Raw genomic sequence first — 19,617 nt, forward strand, 5'->3', positions numbered from 1 at the left:
ACTCGAGGTACAGGGTGAGAGCTCAGATGGGAGGAGGCAGAAGGTAGCAGCCTTATGTAGTCATCTTTCTTAGTAAGCAAAGCAAGCAGCCAACCTCTGAAGAGGGACTCAAACTCCTCTTCAGAAATCAAGTTCTGATCCCAAGGACAGTGCCTACATGCAAAGTCTAAGAATATTTCTGTGCTTGGCAATAAGTAGCAAGAAGGTCACATTTAGAGAAAAGTGCTAAGAGATAGAAGAGGATCCAGAGCTTCATTCTCTTTCCCATCCTGCAAGATGGCGGGTGAAAAAGCTGAGAAGCTGGACACTAAGGAGAAGAAACCTGAAGCCAAGAAGTCTGATGCTGGTGGCAAGGTTAAGAAGGCTAACCTCAAGGCCAAAACAGCTAAAATGGGGAAGCCCCACTGCAGCGAAAACCCTGTCCTGGTCGAAGGAATCGGCAGATATTCTCAATCAGCTATGTCTTCCCGAAAGGCCATGTACAAGAGGAAGTACTCAGCAGCTAAATCTAGGATTGAAAAGAAAAAGGAGAAGGTTCTTGCTACTGTTACAAAAGCAGTTGGTGGCGACAAGAATGGTGGCACCCGAGTGGTGAAACTTCACAAAATGCCTAGATACTGTCCTACTGAAGATGTGTCTTGAAAGCTATTGAGGTATGGTAAAAAACTCTTCAGTCAGCACGTGAGAAAACTGAGGGCCAGCACCACTCCTGGGACCATTCTGATCATCCTCACTGGGCGCCATAGAGGCAAGAGGGTGGTTTTCCTGGAGCAGTGGCTTGCTACTTGTGACTGGACCTATGTCCCTCAATCGAGTTCCTCTGTGTAGAACACACAAGAAATCTGTCATCACCACCTCCACCAAAATTGATATCAGTGGTGTGAAGATCCCCAAACATCTCACTGCTGCTTACTTCAAGAAGAAGAAGCTGCGTAAGCCCAGGCACCAGGAGTGGGAGATCTTCAACACAAAGAAGGAGAAATTCGAGATTACAGAGCAGCGCAAAATTAATCAGAAAGCCACGGACTCACAAATTCTGTCAAAAATCAAAGCTGTTCCTCAGCTCCAGGGCTACCTCCTCTCTGTATTTCCTCTCACAAGTGGGGTTTATCCTCATAAATTGGTGTTCTCAATTAACTACAAAGAACCTAATTAAATGCCTGATCTGTTAAAAAAAAAAGGAGCTTCATTTTGAAGTATTTGTCATCAAAATAGATTGAGTTATCACTTGTGCGGAGTGAGGAGGAAACTGATTGCTGTTAGAGTTGTCTTGTGTACCTTTTATAGACCATAGTACAGTTGGCTCTTAAATGATGTGGAGGTCAGGGGTAGTGAGCCCCCATGCAGTAAAACAATCCACATATGACTTTTGACTCCCCAAAACTAAACTACAGTAGTCCCTCAGTATTCTTGGGGGATTGGTTCTAGGACCCTCGTGGATACCAAAATCTGCAGATGCTTAAGTCCCTTATATAAAATGGTGTAGAACAATGCATGCAGTCGGCCCTCTGCCTCTATGATTCCCAACTGTGAATCGAAAATACTGTTCTCTATCCATGGTTGGTTGAATCCATGGATGAGAAACCCAGAAATACAGAGGGCTGACTGCGTATTTATTGAAAAAAATATTTGCATACAAGCAGACCCATGCCGTTCAAACCTGTGTTGTTCAAGGGTCAACTGTACTTAAAGATGTGTTACAAGCCATATGTAATTCTCATTGATATTTGTAATGGGTTGGGTCATATTCCTCCAAATTCATATGTTGAAATCCTTACCCCCAGTACTGCAGAATGAAACCTTATTTGGAGATAGGGCCATTACAGATATAATTACAGTTGATCCTTGAACATTACAAGGGTTAGGGGTGCTGAGCCCTGCATGGTTGAAAATCCATGTGTAACTTTTGACTCCCCCAAAATGTAACTACTAATTAGGCTACTGTTGACTGAAAGCTTTATCAATAATACAAACACATAGTTTTGTATGTAACATGTGTTATATACTGCATTCTTATGATAAAGTAGGCTAAAGAAAAAAATGGTATTAAGAAAGTCATAAGGAAGAAAAAGTACATTTACTGTCCTTATTGAAAATAAATCCACGTACAAGTGGACCCATGCAGTTCAAACCCATGTTGTTCAAGGGTGGGTGCTGATTCAATACAAACACTGTCCTTATATAAAGGGAAACTTTGGACATAGACATGTACTGAGGGAAAACACCCTGTGAACATGAAGGCAGAGATTGGGAGGATATGTGCTACAAGCCAAGCAAGGCAAAGATTGCCCAAAGCCACCAGAATCTACGAGAGCAGCCAGGAACGGATTCTTCCTTTCAGCTTTCAGAAGGAACCAGGCCTGCTGACACCTTGATCTCAGCCTTTCAGCCTCCAGAACTGTGAGATGACCAACTTCGGTTGTTTCAGCCCCCAGTCTGTGGTGCTGTTATGGCGGCTCTCACACATCTGTACTATAATGTCACAGGTTTGACAGTTCTCATTACTTCTTTTTATCATCTTCATAAGGGCTTGAGTTAGGATTTGCTGATAGTAGACAAGATGCTTAAAGATAAAAACAAATTTCAGATAAAAATAAATATTCAGATAACAAAACAAAGCAAAATGAAATGTCCTGTTAGGGACGTGCTGTACTAGAAAGTTACTCATTCTTTGAAATTCAGATTTGACTGGGTGTCCTGTATTTTCATTTGCTGAATCCGACAAGCCTTTCTGGAGTATGTTTGTCATAGTCATGTTCATTTACCTGAATTGAGCAGATTCTTTCTGGTACCTACTTGAGGGGGCAAAAGCAGACAAGTGCAGATGCTTTCAGGGTTCTGTCTCTATGAGGTTTTGTTCTGATTATATTTACATATAGTAAGCTAGTTCTGGAACTAACTGGCTGTAAGATACTGCGTAAATCATTTGACATATCTGGGCCTCAATCTTCTGATTTGTTAAATGAGGGAATAGAACTATATGCTTTCAAAGGTCCCTTTCAGCTCTAAATGTCTACCATTTGAGAAAATGCTTCTTAAAGGAACATTAAAAAAAAAAAAGCCTAGCTTATCAAAGCATTAGAAAGTACTTAGCTATTTTTATGGGTTGTATCAAAAATATATGCTATCACTTCTTGGGAAGCTTTATTACCTCTACTTCTTAGCAAAGGCTGAAGTTTAATATCATTATGGTACCCCTTAATGAGGATTCCCTAATTTAGGCAGGCGTTCATGATAATGATCACTTACAAAGATCACTGATTTGAGAAATGGTTCAAGTCTTAATGGGTGCTGAGAATGAAGCCTGAGTGATTACTTTTTTACTGGGCTAGTGGTGTTGATGTTTGCTCTGCTAATTGTACTTAATTTACTGTGAATTTTCTGTTTTGTTTTTTTTTTCAGAGACTCCTGTTGCTCTCAGCAATAGCGCTGTTGGGTGACGCATTGAACTTGGAGCCTTTATTCACTGTTGATCACATAAACCTTTAGTGAAGGCATCCTGAATATATTTTTAGGTAATTTGTTAGAGGGTGCACTGGAGTTAGCCTAGGAGTTTTGCATCTTCCCTCCACATTGCTTCTTAGACATGTAAATAATTTTACCCATCAGTTTATAAAATCCCTGGAGTTGTAATGTTGCCAGTGTTTCTTTAAAAAGAGACTAGATTGTTATTTCTCAAAGTTGGTTCTAGAGTTTCCTTTTTGAGAGCCAATGTGTATTTCATACTGGGAGTCAGTGGGAAGTTGAGATGGTGGGAATGTGAAGGGCCAAAAATAAAGGGAAGGGAAGAAAATAATCCTGAGGAAAAAGCGATGAGGAGCGCTTTGCTCATATGGAGAGCTTGGCAGAGCACTGGGTTCACTCCAGGACCTTGCAGTTGGACTAAAGGAAGATGCTCGGCTTTGAGTCTCTTGTTACGGCTACAGGGAGGTTTTTGGCACGATTGAGATCAAGTTCTTACAATAAACATCTTGAAGAATCACACCTCAAATCACTCACCATCCCAATAAACTCTTGTCCTTATCATAAAGATATCCAGAAGGTTCTCTTTACTCTCAGTGAGTCAACTTGTCTTATGCATGATTTTATAAGAATTTTTGAATACCCCAAAATGGAGAGTGCAGACACACACTGTTAGTTACTTACCTGATACCAATTTCCCTCTTCCTTCTTGATAATGGAATCATGATTATTTGGGCATGGAATCATGATTATTTCTGAGGATGGATCGTGATTTGCCCAAGCAATTATAATAATCTTGCCCTTGAATTTCCACACTTCCTTTGCAGCTAGCAATGACCATGTGTCCTAATTCTGGCCAATAAGACAAGAGGAATTCTGTGGTAGGGGCTCCTGGAAAAAGCAGATGTCAGTGGCAGATACCACGCCTTCCGTTTTGCCCTTCCTTGTGTCTTCCTGCCTCTAACTGGAATGTAATACCTGAAGCTGCATGAGGAGAGAAGTCACTGGGGTGATAAGGAGGAAAGATTGAAGGAGCCCATGTCTTTCGCTTCTTTGGCTCACAAATTCTTCTGAACTTCTGACCTCTGGACATTTTGTTGTATCAGGTCCTACTCAGTTCCTGACTTTGGGCAGCATCATAAGAAGAACTATCTATTCTTCCATAGTGGATTCCATATTGAAGTAGAAAGGGCAAATCACGATCCATCCTCAGAAATAATCATGATTCCATGCCCAAATAATCATGATTCCATTGACTTACACACAAAGAGAAAGTGACATTAATTGGGAAAAATACCACCAGCATCATCTGGTGTCCTATGTTTCCTTGATATCAAATGTTTCTTGATCAGAGTGGATCAGGTCTGTGCCCTGCATATTTTGTTTTCTAATTATTTTCTACCCACCACATAGGAGTACATAAAGTATCACATATAGCAATTCTATCAAATATAATTATAAATAATTATACATGTACATTGTGCTCACATTAACAACAACTTGCTTTACTTTGCTTTGTAGGATTCCAGCCACCTTCAGTCCAATAAGGAAAGCTAAGCCACAGATCAATTTTTGGTCACATAATTTAGGTTGTACTTTTTCTCCAAAGACTCTGAGGACTGAGAAACAGGACAATTAATTTAACAGGACCTGGGAAAGTCATGCTGATCTGAGAACCAGGTGTCTGGTTTTGTCGCTAAGATTTATTGCCCTGTACATCAGCCAGCCCAGGCTGAGCATTCCTGAGTAATTAGGAGTCAGTTCATTGGAAGACAGGTTCTGACCTCACCTTGCAAAACTCTCTAAAGTGTCTGAGCCGGAATCCACTCCTCTCCAGCATACTTTTGCACAATATCCTGGCAGATACTTTATGACATGTTGCCATGACATAAAGCTCCCACGAACTGCATTACACTGCCCCAAGCCGCAGGCTACTGGGAAAAATGGTAAGTGTTTGAAGTTTAAGCTAAATAATATGCTTTTAATGAGACCGTGTGTGTTGCAGATCAAAAGCATCACCAAAAGGTAAAAAGTTCAAAAAGCCCTGTACACACACCGTGAATTTGACCAAAGCAGCTTTCATGATCTTTCTGATAGAATTTTAAAAAGTGTTTTTAAGTTTCTGATCCTAAATGTTATACTTCAGCAGGTTTCCCCCTTACCTTTCATCACACAGACATGAGAGTGATTTGGTGGTAGGGGGTGTTTATTAGCAGGGGAATAACAATGCTTTGCAATCTGTGATGTTGAACTGATCAGGAAGAATTTGGGAATGAATACTATCTGGGTGGTCTGGCAATCTAACAGGACATTATCTCTTGAAAAGTTTGGGGAAAAGCACAGAAGCAATACCCAGCTTAGGAGAATTTAAGCTTTGCTCAAACCATATCCACTTCAGGAGACTCTCCCAGGAATCCTCTCAACTAGAATTAAGGGAGGGAAGGAGAAAGAAACTAACATTTGCTGAGTGCTTATTTAAAAAGTACACGTTAGGGACTTTAGCTGCATTATTTCATTGACTCCTCAAAGTATTTTTGTGAGGTGGCTGTTGTTAGTAGTCTGTTCTTCCACTGAACTTTATTTTTTAACCACAAATACAGCGTTTATTGTAATCATCCTTGTGTGAAATTTATTTTGTAAATGCCAGTCTTCCCCTTTAGCTTGTGTGCAGTTAGAGAGCAGAGGCTACACCACTTGCTGCTCCCATTTATGACCTACTATGTGCCAGCTTCTGTACCAAGTTCCCCTCTGTGCAGCATCTCCTTTAGTCTCATAAACACTCTGGGAGTTTGGTTTGTTTTTGCTTATCTTGTAGATGAAGAAATTGTCCGAGACACCGAGTCACCTGCTTAAAATCACCCAGTCAGTAAGTGGTAAAGGTGAAATTTGAACTTAGATGTGTGAGTATAGACTCCAGTTTTCTCTGTTGTGCTCTGCTGTCCCCAATCTTTGTGTTGCCCTTACCGTGTTTCCCCGAAAATAAGACCGGGTCTTATATTAAGGTTTGCTCCAAAAGACACATTAGGGCTTATGTTCAGGGGATGTCATCCTGAAAAATCACGCTAGGGCTTGTTTTCTGGTTAGGGCTTATTTTGGGGGAAACACAGTAGAATCTAGTGCTTTTGTGTTTGCTGGACTGAATGCTTTCTGTATTGTGAGTGATCTGTTTTCCAACAGGTAACCTTGCCACCTGATTGTGAACCCTCTCAACACATTTTTTTAAAATTAAATTTATTGTGGTGACAATTGTTGGTAAAGTTACATAGATTTCAGGTGTACAATTCTGTATTACATCATCTATAAATCCCATTGTGTGTTCCCCACCCAGAGTCAGTTCTCCTTCCATCACCATATATTTGATCCCCCTTACCTCATCACCCACCCCCCACCCCCTTACCCTCTGGTAACCACTAAATTATTGTCTGTGTCTATGAGTTTTTCTTTCTCATTTGTTTATCTTGTTCCTTTGTTGTTTTTGGTTTATATACAACATATCAGTGAAATCATAGGATTCTCTGCTTTTTCTGTCTGACTTATTTCACTTAGCATTATACTCTCAAGATCCATCCATGTTGTCACAAATGCTCCTATATCATCTTTCCTTAACGCCGAATAGTATTCCATTGTGTATATATACCACAACTTCTTTATCCATTCATCTATCGAAGGACATTTTGGTTGTTTCCATGTCTTGGCCACTGTAAACAAAGCTGCAATGAACATTGGAGCACACGTGTCTTTATGTATAAATGTTTTCAGATTTTTTGGGTAGATACTCAGGAGAGGGATTGTTAGGTCATATGGTAATTCTATTCTTAATTTTTTGAGGAACCTCCACACTGCCTTCCATAGCGGCTGTGCCAGTTTGCATTCCTACCAACAGTGTATGAGGGTTCCTTTTTCTCCCCAGCCTCTCCAACACTTGTTACTATTTGTCTTGTTGATGATAGCCATTCTGACTGGGGTGAGGTGATATCTCATTGTGGTTTTTATTTGCATTTCTCTGATGATTAGTGATGTTGAGCATTTTTTCATATCTCTATTTGTCATTTGTATGTCCTCTTTGGAGAAATGTCTCTTCAGGTCCTCTGCCCATTTTTCAATTGGGTTGTTTGCTCTCTCAGCCCCTCCTAGCTCCTCTCATGCAAAGTGTGGTCCAGGACCAGTAGCAGCAGCACCGCTGGGGAACTTCGTGGAAACGCATATTCTCAGGGTCTTTCTAGACTTTCTGAGTCTGGGTGGGACCCAGGAACATGGTTTTAATCAAGCTTTCAAGGTGATTATTAGGCCTGCTGAAGCTCAAAAAGCTGTGTCTTAAGTGGTCTCTGCTTCGGCCAGTGATTTTTTGAAACACACTTAGCATCCTGTCCCACGGGCTATGACTGGGCACCCCCCTGAGCGAGAAACGGAACCGCCTACATGCTCTAGCCTGGCACCTACAGCGTTTTATCAGAGGGCTTTGCTGAAATGACTTACTGTCATTGACCATGAGTGTTTTGAGGGCTTGGCTTTATTGATCTTCACAGCCCTCATGCAGAGCACTCTGAACACTGTGTAATAAACAAATGAAGTGACCTGCTAAGTCACGTGTCATTTTCTGTGGCAAGAGGCAAAAATCTATTGATCAATCTGACAAGTTTAGAATGATGCATCCAATTCTTTTTTCAAAATGTTTTGATGAGAGGCTTTTCCCCAAATAAAAGAAAAAAATAGCTAGGAGTTGGGGATGAGGGGATAATTACACAAATAAAGCTCGTGGCTAAAGGTAATCAGGAAACGTAACCTTTACTCCAGCTGAAGAGTCTCCAAGCTGCTCTGTTTGCCCAAGTGGCCACCACTGTGCAGGGAGCCAATTCTTCATTTGTTGGCAAAGCATTTCTCGTTTTGTTTTGTTTTGTTTGTTTGTTTTTGTAACTAAAACAAGATTAAAAAGTATGTTCCCTTGGGGCGGCCGGATGACTCAGTTGTTAGAGCGCGAGCACTCAACGGCAAGGTTGCCGGTTCAATTCCCACATGGGATGGTGGGCTGCACCCCCTTCAACTAAAGATTGAAAACGGCAACTGGACTTGGAGCTGAGCTGTGCCCTCCACACTTAGATAGAAGGACAACGACTTGGAGCAGATGCGCCCTGGAGAAACATACTGTTCCCCGACATTCCTCAATAAAATTTTTTAAAAAGTATGTTCCCTCTTCTCCCACTTCTGAAATTTTGGTGGGGGACTCCACATTTAAAGTTTTGTCATTGACGGATGCATTATAATTCCTTTTTTTCTGTCTTTCAGAATCCTCAGATGGAGGTCGCTTTCCAAATAGGCAGGCAGGAGATTGATGACATGAGGCAATTTTAAGGCTGCTGAAGATTACATTTTATGATGAACACACTGAAGCTTATAGAGTTTCTGTAATTTATCCAAAGTTCTATTGGTGATAAAAAGTGGCACTGGGATTGAACTCAGGTCTGCCTGAGTTCTTTTCCCTGTACTACTGACTTCCTGAGAGAGGGGCCCCCAAAGGCCTGAGCCTCAAGGTCAAATGAAGAGCTTTAAAAAATACCAATTTCAAAATTCCACCATAGCCCTAATAAATTAGAACCTTGGGGTAAATCCAGGGGAATTTGTAATTTTAAAATGTGTTTGGCTATTGTGTGTGTCTTTAATTACTGATTCTAATAGTTGCTAAAATTTGAGAAATACCAATGTGATTGATGATACTGTGAAAATGTATATATTCCAGAGAGGGACAGATTTCTAAGCTATTATTGTCAGTTGTAGCTTAGTGTGATAGAAGACTTTAAGTGCATGTTCTGCCTCTGAGAGGCGGGGAGAGACAGCTGCAGAAAGTTCTGGAGACTCGAAAGGGGTCTGTGGAGTTAGGAGGGAGGCAGGTAAACCAAGAAAAATCTCTGACTTCTCCCTTTTGCCTCAGGCCAGCCCTGCCTATGTTTGCTGTTGCCTTTCTTCTAAGAAGTAAATGTCAAAAGTAGTTTTCTTTGAAGGCAGACATAGGTATTTAACACCTCAAACAGCAAGAATCCCACCAGACAGTTTTATGATGTGATAATTTACCCCGTACACTTTGCCCAGGTAGAATTTAACTAGCAAAATTTGGGTTTCAGAAAGGAATTCTGCTGACACAATTTTTCTTGCTTTTTTGAAGCCAAATCTGATTGACTTTAAAATTTTTAATTGGAAACTTAAGTTCCTTTGGGCTTATTGCATCACTAAAAGAATGGACCAGTTATTGGTCAATAAAACAGTGTGCCCAGGGATTCTTGTGGTATAAAACCTTTCCTGAAGGTCTCTAATCTTACTTTTGCACAGTACAAAATGAACATGTCAGTTCTTCCTGCATTTAAAAATATTTAAGTAAAATATTCCTTACTCTTCATTTAAAAATATTCAAGTAATGTTCACTATGCACCAACTATGTGTCGACACTGTATTAGGTCTTGGTGCTACAGTGATGACCAAGACAGGATCTTTTTTGCCCAAGGAGCTTCTAGTCCACTGAGAAGCTCGTGGTCATGTGTATAGTATGTGTACTACAGAGATTTTTCTGCCCATGCTATTCCTGGATATTAGTTACATAGTTTCCCATACAGACTTACCAGTAAGAATAAAATGCACATGTCAAGTCAAGAAAGTAACTATCTTTTGGGGCATGTCAAATAGAGGGATTCAATGGAAGGTATTATTTACACAGGCCATAGCAGAGCTAAGGAGACAGACAGGACACCCAGGCATTCAGGGGTCAGCAACAGGAGCAATTTCTGGAGGGACTCAGGGAAAAGTTCTCAGATTCCAGAAGCTGGCTCCTGTGGGTGGTTCTAGAACCACAGCGGGGACCTCCTGGTAGGAACTGGAGTCCTGGACAGATGCAGGTGCTGCTAAAGATGACTGTCAGAACAGAGCAAGGAGAGAATCCCTGGTTTCCCCCTTGGGGAACATGGTGAAAAGTTCATGTTAGCTCCACTGAGTGCAAAGGGCTAGGGACAAGTCCAGCAAGAGAAGGTGTAGGGAGACTCTGAAGCAGGCTATTGGAGCTATCCAAATAGTACATGTGGCTTTTAGTAAAGTTGGAGGAAGTGCCCCCTTTTACAAATAATTCAAGGAAAAGTCATAAATTAGAACATAACTACGGTACTTGCCCAATCTGTTTAGAATTTTCTTTTACAATATTTGTTCTTTATTGCTGATGGGCTGGTTGGCTGTGGGTGACTCTCCAGAAACCACAGGCTCCTTTCAGTCTCTTCAGTGGTGTCCTCCCTGGCCCGACCCTGTCGTCAGTGGTCAGTGGTTCTGCACTCAGGCTGCTCCTGGGTCTTGGCGGGCCCCTCTCTCCCTGCCATGCCTGCAGCAGATGTGTGTTTATGATGTCTTCCAGTTGTCGATTCAACTCTTCAGGGATGTCATGAGCTTTTCTTTGGGACTGCACACCTGTCTGTCTCGGTGGTGCTTGGCGTTTGGTTCAGGAATGCCAACCGTGTAGCCTCTGGAGGCCGTTTGGACTAGGTGACGGACGAGGAACTGTCCACTGACGTGGGGGCGGTGGTTCTGCCCAGAGCTGCTGAGAGTGATTCGTCTCCATACTGGGCACAGCGTCCAGAAGTGCCCTGCGGTCTCCTGTCAGCGCCTCCCATTGAACAAGCCTAAAGAGAGGCCAAGAGGACAGCGGAGCCTGGAAACCACCATTTCTTTCATCCAGAGAAGAGGAGGGGGAAGGGGACTGGATCTGAGAACAAATAGTCCAATGAGGGCAAACTCAGCTGTTCTCTGAAGGAATTTATCATTAATTGCAGCAGAGTAAGAAAGTTTGGAGAAGGTCAGTATCACTTTGTGTGTGTGTGTATGTGTGTGTGTGTGTGTGTGTCTACCATGGAGATACCTCATGGACAGCAGCCGAGATAAGCAAGTCAAAGCAGGGGAGACGCACAGTTTCATCGAAACCCCTTTCAGAACCAAGGTTCTTGGATTCTCTGCTAAGCCCTACTCTCACCTCAAAAGAAATTCTTTTAACTTCTTTGTCTGGCAGCAGAGCTGAATATCGGCCTCCTGATCTCAGAGGAAATCAGCCCCAGTGAATCCAGACAGGTTTCCATGTGTTTACTTTGATTGGACTCTTAGATTCTCAGGGAAGGAATGCTTAGCTCAAAGTAACAAACTGGCAAAAAGGTTCTACTAGTTCCCTCCCTGGGCTCCTGTCTCCCCTGCTGTAAAACTCTCCGCCGAGAGGTCTGATCTGTCAGTTTTACCAGGACCATGGTAAGTTGGGTATAATGACCTCAGCTGAGTACAGTACTTTTCAAGAACCAGTTTTTTCCCCTGCCAATCCATTGTTGACTCAGTCATATAAAATATAATACATTTTTAAAAGTTTAATAGAAAAAGATGCAAAGCACCAGTTCAAATGTATTTTTTTATCTGATTCAACAGGCATGAAATTACTGCACCCAATTGTGCTGGAAGTTTCTAAACTTATACTCTTTGTTTTGTCCCCGTTGTAGACTAGTCAGAAGTTTCTGGTCAGCTTTTGGTCCACTGTCCTCAGAATATACATCTGAGATTGTCCTCATGATCACAGGAGGCTCTGGAGAGAGCTCATGTTTTCCTCTCCTGCCCTCTGACCTGTGAATTTCTGGAAGTCTTGACCAAGATTTAACGAAAAGCAGGATCTGTGAATTAGTAAGAAGATGGTGCAAAATGACTCTGAGCAATAGCTGAGAAGACTGAGTCATTCTGTTTTTCGGGCATGTGTACATGTCTGACTCAGTGGAATGGGGTCGATATCTTTTCCAATGACTTCGTTTTATGTTCTTTCAATGCTGACAACTTGGAAAAGGCAGCAGACATATCTGCAAATGACAGTTATCTTCAGGGAAAGGAAAACGGCAAATATTAGACAAAAAAAGTATGAAGTAAATTTTTCACCCTGAAGGGCCAAAGAAATCATTAGAGCTATCTGACAGCCTCCGTCTCCAGGCACATGACCTGCCTCCCGGCTATCTCATTGCTATTTATATGAGCCAGGATGTCTATTTGGCAGCCGGGGTTGAAACCAGGTGGGATTCATAGGAAGTTAGATATGGCACAGAGTAAAAGAAATCAGCAAGCCCTTACAACTGTCTTTTTAATTTCTTGAGTCCAGATTATTCACCTACAGTTTATGATTAGTTACTCTTTTCCCAATACACACATTTTCATATTTTTATTCCTGTCTCCTTCAAAGCATTACATTAGAAAGTAAACCTTTAGGAGTTAATTACCACGTCTTTTTCACAAGATATTCACATTCTTACAGAGCAGGTACCGAAATAAAGTAAAACAAAATAGCTGCTCTTTGCCTGGGGTAAGACATTCAAATAAATTATCAAGCAGGAAGTTCGAAATCCTAATCTTGACAAATATCTAAATCAACCAAATTTCTGGTTAAAAAGTTGTCATTATTGAGATTGTATTAAGGTAATACAATGAAAATTAAATACGTGTGAATGGAATATACAGTCAAATGCAGTCACACAGGATGGAGTGTTCCTTTCCGGTTGAGCAATAGGTTTTTTCTAATGCCCTTTATTAAACTTTAAAGCAAGTGTTGACTTGGCAGAAGAGAAAGGGGTAGGGAATGAGCTTTCTTGCAGCTGACCTTTAGGAGCTGGTGGGCTGCCTGCAGCACTCTCATTAAGCCTGGCAGCATGTAGTAATGTTTGTAGAAAAAAAATGTTTAAAAAAATCAGAAACAAAAAACCCCTCTGTCCACATCAGCCCCAAATTCATCTCCCAAGATCAGTGTGTGTTTCTGACATGTCGGCATGTGCACGCGTGTTTTGAGTGAGAGCTTGGTCATTCTTCTACTCGCAGCTAAAATCCGAACCCACATGTCAGTGTGTTTATGAAGGAGAAGCTTGACTATGTTCTCTTCATATTGTTTCAGCAATCGATTCTAATCACCAGAACTTAAAAGTCTGTTCCCACAATTTTTGACAAGTTGAAGTTTCTGTTTCAGCCTTTAGCATGATAAAAAAAAATAATAATAAAAAATCAAAAATCTCAGTACCTACTGAAATTCTTACGACTGCCAAACATTTGCTTTCTCTCTGAAGATCACATCATCTTTTTTGACTAGGTTGTGCATTTAAGACCTGAAAACTGTGACCCCCGTTGCCTAGCAACCGAGAAACTCAAGCTTCAGCCCTGGTGGATGAGATGAAAAAAGGTCAATTAATGTGGCAGGCCTGTCCTTATCAATATGCTACCGTGGCAGCTACTTTTATTTCTTTATAGTAATATATCATACCAAGTTTTGTAGTACTTTATAGTATCGTTCTCCCTTTTGAATAAAAGCATAACTAAGACTTGAGGGGATGTCTGATATAACAGAAAATGTAACCATAAAAAAAAAAAAAAAACAGAATAGAAATCATCTGAGTGCTGAGTACCCTGCCGGGCTGCCTGAGGCAGTTACACATTTCCATTGAGTTATTTTATGATCAGGCCAGTATGTTATTGAAATATTATCTCTTTAGCCTTTCTCATTCTGATAAGAAATGACAGGCTCTCAGAACAGTAATACATACAGAGTACAAAATATGGAACTGCGGACAAAATTCAGCTGAGGTAAAGAACACTGGCTTTGGAGAATTTCCATGAAAACCCATCATCCTTGGGTCATATTTTCAAATCAGGCACAGTCACATTCTAATGTCCACTTTAATTGTTATGAGAATTTGGAGCTTCTGTCGATGATTAAATTTAGACCAATTATTGAACAACATTAAAAAAAAAAGTCTGTGTTATCTTTAGTAACCTCATCGAAGATACAATTTTTTTAGTAAATAATGAAAAGCTGTAACATTTAAGATGGACAGGTAACAGTTACAATCAGGCTTTGAAGAGTCATTCATGAAAAGAAGGTAAGGAGACATAACTTAGAGTAGAAAATTTCAAGTTAAATATTCAGAAGGTGGTCTGATTTGGAAATATTTGGGAAATGATATGGAATACATAGAGCTTTGTTCCCTTATTTAGAAAGCTTTCTCAGAAGGAAAGGTGATCCTATCACTGTTTGCTTATTGATTTTTATTGTTGTTTACCATGTAAGCCATTTCATATATACAAAATTGATATATATATACATTTATAGATATGGAAGGTACACGTGTAGTCTCTTGGTCTAGTTGGCAGGGGACCTGGGTTTCATTCTTCACTCTGCATGGATTGCATGTGACCTGGGGCAAGCTGGCAACTCTTAGGGTCTCAGCATTGCCTCCCCACCTATAAAACAAAGAAGTTGAACCACATAATTTCTACTGTCATTTCCCGTGATTCTTTTATCCTCTATCCGCTACATATTTTTTTTTCTGTTCTCTATTCTGCCTCCTAGATACATGTAATCACATTTTTAATGCAAAGTAGTACTTTTCTTATAATTGGCACTTAGTATTTTTTAACACCTTTTGACCTTCTTACAAATGACATTCAAGAGGACGTCAGTTTAGGTGTTCCCAATTATTAGCACCATTTTGGGGCTGAATAAATTGACTTTCCACACACCTGAAATTAGCACTTTCCTCTGTTCAGCCTAGTCTCCATGAACTTACGGGATTCATGACTGTCTTGCTTTTCTCTTCTTTTCTTTTTCCTTTTTTCTTTTTTTAAAAGAGCTTTAATATGGAAACAGATGTTGTCTCCTCCTCACAAATGCTGCACAGTGAATCATCTTAGCCTCTCTGTAAAATTTTAACTTAATGGAGTCCTGGCATTTCTGATGAGATGAGGAACTTAATTTTATAGAACAACCTATTGAACAAGCTGTTCTTGGACATTCCCATCTCAACTAAATGTTAAAAGTATTAAAATTCACATTAGCACAAGAGGAAATTTTGCATGGGTAATCCTTTAATACAGTGTTTTATGGCTCTATTAGCTGCACAGCAGCTGGTGACATGATGAATTTAATCCATTAAAAAATTCAGTAAGAGGTTTAAAAGTCAGCTTTTTAAAACATTATCTTGCTGCAAGGAAGGAGAACTTCTCGGGGCCAGAACGGGGGTGGCTTCACACTGTGGCAGGTATGGGAAACACACCTGCATGACAAACTTTCACAGGCTCAGAGATTTGCACTGGGGAGGGGTGAGGGTGATGAGTGAGAGCTCTGGACGGGAGTCAGAAGGCGCTGAAGCTTTCCAGCAACTCTGAATTACATCTTGTACTTTCTCTTTGCTTTTCGGAGGTTTTAGATGGATACTAGAAGGTGTTATTGTTTTTAAATGGGCGAAGCATTTTTGTGGCAACGCACATGTTTATGTAAAATGAAAAATTTCCTGAGCCTTTAGTGACATAATAATTTATCTTAGGAGGATGTAAGTAAGAAAAGATTTCTGACCTTTGATATAAATAAGCTTCTGCAGAGTTACTTGGGTGCGAAAGCTTTAGCCCAAGGAACCAAGGTCTCACTTTGAAGAAATGCTCCTCACCTGTCCATCAGTGGGGTACTGGGAGGGACCCTGGGAACAGAGCAGCTAAGGTGCTTCTTGGATCCCTTAGTAAATGAGGGACCTCTCTAGGACTGGATGGGTGGTGCTGTCCTGTCTTAACCACGAGCCTTAACTTTCTTCATTTTTCTTTCCAAATTGTGACTTGTTTTCCCCCCTGAAAGGAAAAAATATCCAATATACCTACATTGTCCACCCCCACCAGTAGATTTTGTGAGTTACTAGGTAGGATTAATTGTTCTCAAAGCCAGGAGAATTTCTTTGTGACAAATATGTATTTCTGAGCAGAGACGGTAACAGGTCACCTTGGATCAAATTGCCTAGCATCTGTAAATGAGTTTGTTACTATATTCAACCCTCGTGAATTGAAAAATAGGTAGCTTAACTTAGGAGTGGTTTTGCCTGAAAAACTCATGTATACACTCATTCCCATGTTCGTGTAAATCCCATGTTATCTCCTCACTTAGCAGAACTTGATGTAGGAGGGGAATTTTCTATTTCTTGTAGTACAGCTATTGTGGATCATAACAGCAAAACCAAAATCCACTTCATCTACCTTGTAGGAGATTTCTAATGATCCCTACAGTTTAAATAAACCACCAGGTTGAAAACGGAAATAGCTATTGTATTCTCGAGTATAAAAATTGGTTTATTTTTCTTCCAACACGAAAGGCTTTATCTTTCTTGAAGTGCATGCTTATTTGGGTCTGAAAGGCCCCTCCTTCTGTTCTATGGAAGGATACATGAACATTGTAAAATTATTATTTTCCATAATCCCCTCCCGCACAATGCAGCTAAGCATTTACCTTTTAATGAAAAGTTCAATGTATTTAGAAAACAGTTGAACTTGAGAGCTGATCACTGTTAGTTTCAGTGAAATCTCTTTGGACGATGTCTAATCCCGTGTTTGAGACTGATTGATCTAGATTCGCTGGCGCACCCCCAGCCCCCATGCTTTTACAAAGGCGCTTGCTTTCACAAGTGTGCAGTCATGTGTTACATTTTCCAATCTACATGGTTCCTGGTGACTGAGCTTGTTGTGAGAAGGGTTACGCAGTCTGACTGCTCGACTAATGATACTGCCTTTTTTTTTTAAAAAATAAAACACAAACTCCACTAAAGTGATTTTCTTATTGAAAACAAAAAAAAAATGCATAACAGAAACCCAGTCAATACTGTCATCATAACAATACACATTTCCATGTATACACTATTTTCATAAGCAAGAGAGATTCTGGTTGACATTTCAGATTTTCCAGTCAAGGATAAAACAAAAGCAGAATAATCAGATCTTCTCAGCCAGTATAGGTATTTTGATAGGATTTGGCATGTTATTAGCCATCCCCAAATAATTTAAAAATGAGAGTAATTTGTGGTTCTCGATGGTTTGATCCATTCCAATGATTCTTAAATCACCACTGCAGGACAATAGGGGTTGGGCCAAACTGGGTAACTTGATGTGGAATCGACTAATCCTAGCTTCTAAGAAAAAGCCCGCAGCCTCTTCCGTGTTTTCTCTACTTTGCCGTGGAATACTCTGCAGTTAGACACTCTCATCCCCTGGTTTATGAACGAGCCATAGAAGGCCTCTGTGCATGGATTGACTCCTAGGTTTTATTCCTTCATTGTTACCACAAAAGTCCACCCATGCCAAATGCAAATTTTTACACACCAGTTATTTAAAAATTAACCCAAACATGCACATTTTTAGTCATTTAGGGACTGCCTGCTTTACATACGCAGTGAAATCTCATCCAACGACTGTTACCTATTGATAGGACAGGGCCCTGCAGTTATAAGATCTCAAGCTGCTGTGTCCCTCTGAGCTCTCTGTTCCAGAGACCCCACTGTGCTGCTGAGAGCCATCCCCCAGACACACAAGCCTCCTTGGCTCCCAGGAATTCCCTGTTCTCCTTCCCTTGGGAATGAGACCCCCATGCTGTGAGGGACATCACCGTATACAACCCTCCAAGCCAGTGCCACCAGAGAAAGCTGTGTGTTACTGCCTCCTGTGGTCTTATCTTTTCCCTCTATCAGCCCTAAATTCCTCAAACCCCCGACCTCCTCCCCTTCTTCCTCCCTCCTCTTCTTTCTCTTTCTCCTCTTTCTCCTTGTTCACAATAAACAAACCAACCTGGATGGCTGTGGGGTGCAAGGGGGAGGAGGAAAGGTGTGGAGAGTTCTAAAGGCTGCAGGAGTTTACACAATCTTGACTAGGAGGATGAACAAATGACCCCTGGTCTCCCCCTGGCCTGGCTGCCACAGGGAACACCCATCTAAGGAAGACAAGGGCTAGTCGTCTGGAAGCTCCATCTCCTGGTGGACAGACAGCACAGTTACATGGGAGAAGCACTACTTTCCTACTTGCTGCTCTTCTGGACTTATGTTCCCACAATTCACAAGTTGGCTTCTTTCCCTGCTCCCTTTGTGCTAACATGCACTTGTTTATTCTTTCATTCTGAAGATTTTGAATGACTCCCTCCCATGTGAATGGCACCGTTTGGGACACTGGGCAGGCACTGAGATACAGCAGAGAATGCAACAAAGGTGTGAATTAGATTATGATGTAGGGGAAAGTCCTACCAATGGGAGAGGAGCTTACAGAAAAAACCACCTTTCTAAGCCTGTGGGGAGCAGAAGAGAGAGTCAGAAGGACAGTGTATGGAGTGAAGGCCAGGACCCCTCTTTTCACCACTCTCTGGCCCGAGATTGGGGGTCTGGTGGAACCATCCAGTTCTTCTGGGAGACGTTTGAGAAAGTTGAGCTCCGTTAGGTGTGGTGGTGGTGGTGGTGGTGGTGGTGGTGGTGGTGGTGTGTGTGTGTGTAGGGGGTACTGTTCCCTAATGAAACTCAGGGTATGACAACACCCAAATGATTCCCCAGAAATCCCAGGAAGTGCTCATGGTAAAATCAGGGCTCCATGGACAAATTTGTAAAAGAGTGCACAGTACACAATCCATTAAGGCCATGCTTCTCAAAGTTTCTTTGCCCACGAATTGGCTGGGGATCCTGTTACAATACAGATGCCAACTCGGTGGGCCTGCAAGGGCACGTGGGGCCTGTGATTCTGCATCTCCAACCTGTGCTCAGGTGATGTTACGCTGCTGGCTCATGAATCCTATTTTGATGAACAAAGCTTACAAGATCCTTTCTGCCTCTCCGTCTCTTAAAAGCACTGGGAAATCCTTGACTAAGCTGCCCAGTTCCATTGTCAACACGGCCATTTACAAAACTGTCTAGCTACAGAACAGCTATGAAAGCTTTTGGAATGCAGCTGAGGAAACACTCCACTACTACCCTCATGGTATTCCACGGCATTGTCAACCAAGAATTCTGTTTATTTGGTGTGAGCACGTGTGCATTGGAGTGTGTAAAAGTGCTGTGTAAGTCTGTACGGCAGGCTGTAATTTGCACACGTGTCGATGGCATCCAAGTGGGAATCTCTCAGAACCTTGTCAGCTCCTCATCATGAGGCAGAATCTATATTCCCTCAAACCTGTGTCTGGTGACAGTCTTGATGAGTAGAGCCCAGAAGGAGTGTGATTGTGAGGTCATAAAAGGTGATGCACTTTCCACCTCTTCTCAGGACTCTGAACATTTAGTCACTGTAGGAGAAGTCTGGTTACCCTTGGGCCAACCTGAGCAGATGGAGAGAAGAGAGGAAGAG

At 41.4% G+C, this 19,617-nt stretch overlaps 1 pseudogene across 1 annotated transcript; it reads left to right on the forward strand.

Annotated features, from left to right (window-relative positions):
- The first annotated feature begins 276 nt into the window (after positions 1 to 276).
- On the forward strand, positions 277 to 1,011 carry LOC308500625 (large ribosomal subunit protein eL6-like; annotated as a pseudogene). The gene has a single exon. The product of its transcript is annotated as a large ribosomal subunit protein eL6-like (transcript).
- The last annotated feature ends 18,606 nt before the right edge of the window (positions 1,012 to 19,617 follow it).

Source organism: Rhinolophus hipposideros (assembly GCF_964194185.1).
Source record: "Rhinolophus hipposideros genome assembly, chromosome: 8".
Taxonomy (NCBI): Eukaryota; Metazoa; Chordata; class Mammalia; order Chiroptera; family Rhinolophidae; genus Rhinolophus; species Rhinolophus hipposideros.